General features: G+C 49.4%; 1 protein-coding gene across 2 annotated transcripts in view; it reads left to right on the forward strand.

The window, feature by feature from the left end:
• Positions 1-305: 305 nt before the first annotated feature.
• The window catches only part of LHX9 (LIM homeobox 9), a 21520-nt gene continuing 17229 nt past the window's right edge, over positions 306-4596 (forward strand). For both annotated transcript variants that reach the window (XM_015636104.3, XM_015636107.3), the window contains exons 1-2: positions 306-845; positions 1097-1229. The gene's annotated coding sequence lies outside the window, so the exon portion shown is untranslated. The remainder of the gene's footprint in view (positions 846-1096; positions 1230-4596) is intronic.

The raw sequence follows: 4596 nt of genomic DNA on the forward strand, positions 1-4596 counted from the left end.
GGAGAAGGACAGAAACTGTCGCAGGAGTTAAGAGGAGCGGGCAAACAAAGCCAAAGCGAGAAGTCATCTCGTGTGGCTGTTGCAGAAACAGCTCCCCGGCCACAAGGGTCCTCGCAGCGAGCTCCTTTCTGCGAGAGCCGCTCCGCCGGGGCCACAGCCCCTCCGCAGCCCGGCCGGGAGCCGGCTCCTGCCTCCCCGACGGCTCCCCGCTTCTCCCTGGGAGGGAGTACGAGAAATGACTCCCGACCCTATATTCTTCTATTGTTTTGAGCCGGTGGATCAATTGTCATCAGTAGTGTCACCTAAGAAGCAATGATTCCGATTCATCTTGGCATCTGATTTTATTCTAATGGGTTAAATTGGGTTCACTTTTACAATTATCCCAGGTTTGACTGCGTAGTATTGCATGACAACTCACAGTTTCATCGTGTTTGGCAAAGCGAGGTTGCTCCATGAATCCATATATCATATCACATCAGATCAGGCTGAAGTTTGCTGTTTAGCGACTCCATTTGAGAGGCTTTTTATGAAAGTGGGAAGGGTTGATGCAGTCCATGGCTGGTTCAGTGCGATTTGAAAAAAAAATGTGGAGAGACGGCAACAACCCGGGGTTTGCTGCTCAGCTGTGAATAAGCACACAACGAAAAAAACGACATGATGGGGAAAGGCTCAGCTCGCTACAATATTTTTAACAGCCTCTCAGTCCTCGCCTTTTTTTAATTTCCTAATATGTTCTTTGCTTTATTAGTTTTATTTACAACCAGCTCCCCATTAACACCTCACCTGATTACTGAGGAGCTGAGACAGCTAATCAAGGAAATCCAGCAAACCAGCCAAAAGGAGAGGTAGGATTTTTTTAATTTTTTTTTTTTTTTCTATTCAGCCCTCTTCGTTATTTACTTATTTTGTTTTCGGAAATATTTCGAAACAAACAGAAAATAAAAGGCAGGTATCAGTGCATATTGGCGAAAGGTCAGAGGTTAGAAATTCACGTCAGCTCTGTATCGAGGCTATGCAGAGGGCGGGAAGAGAGAGGGAGAGAAGGGAGAAAAAAAAATCTTTCCACCAAGCAGCTTGTTTATTTTAATTAACATAGGGATCCTCTGCTAGGAGCAAGGAACAACCTCCATCTACTGGCTAGATCATTGCGTCTCTTCTCCATTCAAAACCCATCCCTCATCACTCATTAAGGAGGGTACAATTTTGGAAGAAGCTTCTAAGGTCTCAAGGTAAGCTCCTGCATGAGTCTTTGCTAGCAATGCAGCTATTTGGACCTCACGGATGTAATTTGCAGGGTGTTTCTTTGGCGTCGTGGTGTTGATTGTTTGGTTGGGATTTTTTTTTAACAACACAGAACAGTACTTTCCCCAGGTGTATTCGCAAATAACATTTCATGCATCTATGTTTTAATCTAGAAAAATAGCTCAGCTTGGGAAGGCTGAGCCATTCAGCTCAATTAAAAAAAAAAAAAAAAAGTCCCTTCTTTTTTGTTTCTTTTAATTTTTTCTTTTTTAAATAGAGTAGTTCCATTCACCTGTCTGTAATTCAGTCTGCAAGGAAGTCCTTTTCAAAAGCAGCAAAATATGATCATTTCCAACGGCTTAATTACAAGCGGAGTGCAAATACGATTACAGTTAATACCAGACAACTATGGAGCTGACAGTGCTGAGGTCCTGGGCGGCGAACAGTTTAATGTTAGACAATAATCTGCCTCTCCTGCTTTCTTCTGGCTGTGTGATCACTTGTTCGTGGTCACAGCGCTTGGCTATGGAGATATGTGTTTGGGATTACTATGCAAAGCACCTAGTTGTTTCTTATTTAAATATCACCTCCCTAAGCAAATGGATACGTGTCTTAATTGACATGTTTTCAGCTTATCGGGAGGTACAAGCATATCGGAAGTTTGGGGGGTTTTAATCCGGTGCCGGCTCCGGTTAAAGACAGCCTGCGCTTGTGCACCCTCGCCCCTCGCAAGCGCCGCGCAGCCTGGAAGAGGATGAGAGCGGCTGGTGCCCGAGTCTGCCTGCCATGCACTGGCTTTAACATGGATGCTCTAACACAGCCATCCGAAAGTTGCTTTACGGTACACTCGAAAGGACTCAGGGGAGGAGAAAGATGGTGTTGGTAAAATACGTTATATCTGACTCCGAAGTGGAATTTTAAATAATGTCGGGTTTTAAAAAGAAAAAATAAAATAAAAAAAAAAAAGAGACAAAATAAACTGCAACCTACTTGAATACTGAAAACGATATTAGCTACATTTGGTGCCACCACCAAGAGATGCAATTCTGTTCAGATTTCCCTTCTTTGTGTCTAGATTGGTTGCAGGGTCCATGTACTTTACAAAGACATGATATTGATCATTAATAACACTGTACTCCACCACAAGCTCCTAGAGCAGAAAATAGCGTTAGGATAAAAAAATAGACCTGGCTTTAACCACCCGACTCGCAGGCAACAGGATAGTAATCCTGTTGCTGTTATTACTACGCGCTTTAAATTTCTGGAAATGATTAAACTGGAAGTGTCTTGAGAAGTCCAGGTGCTGCCGGAGAGGGTGTGAAGCTGTGGTGCCCTGCGGGGCGGGAGGCGGCAGGCCCGGGCAGTGCCCTGCGCATGCAGCCGGACACACCGCGGCCTCAAATGCGGCAGGCGAAATCCAAACCATTTCTCCTCAAAGAACACCTCCTCCTCCCCACCCCCACCCCCCGCCTGAACACCCTCCCCTTTCTCCTAATTACTGTTGGTCAATTATTAATTTGCATATAGACTTTGTCCTAAATCCTCCGAACTAAACACAAGATCGTTCACGCTGTGATAGGCTTTAGCGCGTAGCCCGTGGCCAGGGAGAGCGCGGGCTCCGTGGCAGAGCGGATCCCAGTGACCGCACGCTGAAATCTTCCCAGGGCACACGCTAATTGCGAAGGTGGAAGGGGCTCCAGGCAGCGCCGCGAGCTGCGGACAGGGGCTGCAGCCGGTCCAGCGGGATGTCCGCGGGAGTTCTCCAGCCCTGCGTGTGCAGGCAAACGCTGTACCTGCGGAAATCTCCACAGCGATGTATCCCTCATCCTCCCCCTCAACCCCCCATTAGCTTGAGGATTTCGAGTAGAGCCTTACAGAAAGGAAAAGACAGAGACCGCCTGTCATGTTACTAAAATATTCTGAATATTGCACATCAGATATTCTTCCCCAAATGCTACGGCAAAGAAGCTGAAAGCGCGCTGCAATGAGAAACTGTCCTTCACAGGCAAAGTGCTAATGCCGATGGATTCATGAGGGACAAGTTCGTAGATTTGGATTTTAGGTTCCCTGTCGTGTTCTTTGTGAGCTTTTCTATCCACCACCCCCACCCCCCACCCCCCCCCAAGCAAACCGGCAAAACTGTTCGGAATCCCTCGTGCTATAATGGCAACCTCTCTCTACCAGCCTGCCTTGGAGCAGCGGAGCTCCAGTTCACAGCGAGGAATGAGATCTCAGGAACATTGAAATAGATTTACCTTGATCTCCTACAGGCCTTTTGGAAACGGAGAAGTCACGTTTGATGCTAGCAACAAACTTTTAGTGTCCCTTTAGGTAAGAAGTGGTCTGCCAGCATTAAGGATGTTAATCAGAAAACGCCTTGGAAACCCCTGGCCTCCTTTACGGGAACAGCAGTAGCTAGTAGCATATCCTTAACCGTACCTGATGGAGCAGAAAGAAAGGACCCTCTAATTAATTAAGTGTGTCCAACCGGAGGAGGCTCAGTCATTTCTGAGCTTTGTTATGAGTCTGCCCAATTACTCCTAACGGCGCCGTCGAGCTAAGGTAGAGACGGGAATTTAGCAAGCAATATTTTCCGTGTCTCTGCCTTGGACCGGTGCTTTGACGCCGCACCTGCAGAGCGTTTCTGTGAGCCCGAGACAGCAAAGGCGAGATATGCGGGTGGAGAGGGCAGCGGTGCCGCACCCGGGGCACCCGAACTGGGGGCACAACCTGCTCGGGAGGCACAGGATCCCCACTTTAGCTCCCGAGGGAACTGGGTCCAGAGGCAGCCGGGGGCTTCCCCCAGACCCCTCCTCTTCCCGCTCCCGGCGGACACGATGAGTTTGAAGGTGCTCATCCCGGCAGGGACACGGTCACAGCGGGACGGCGGCAGAGCTTCCGAGAAGGGTCTGCGGGGCCGGCCCGGGCGGGCGGGGCTCGGCGAGGGTCCTGCCTGGCACACGCCGGGCTATCTTCGGCAGCCCGAGCGCCACGGGAAATGCAGACCATTTCCAGAAGAGCACATGCAACACGAAACAGGGGCAGGGTGAGTTACCGTAACAACATAACTGGAGGGAACTACAGAAAAATTTCCTTCGAAGGGAAGAACACCCAGAACAAACCCTGAACGTGCCTGTAGAGTGTAAAGACTATATTGCAACGATTAGAAATACGCTCGTCTCTAAGGGAGGTATTTTGACCTCTGTCGACAGCCACCGCTGCGATTCCCTGAGCCAGGCGGGCGTACGCCGGCGGTGCCTGCCGGTGCCTGCCGGGCGCAGGGCGAGTGGGGCGATTCCTCACGCACAGGGGTTCGCAGCGCCGCCCTTCCCCTTCCCCTTCCCCTTCCCCTTC

The sequence above is a fragment of the Parus major genome, chromosome 8 (genome assembly GCF_001522545.3).
Source record: "Parus major isolate Abel chromosome 8, Parus_major1.1, whole genome shotgun sequence".
In the NCBI taxonomy this organism is placed as follows: domain Eukaryota; kingdom Metazoa; phylum Chordata; class Aves; order Passeriformes; family Paridae; genus Parus; species Parus major.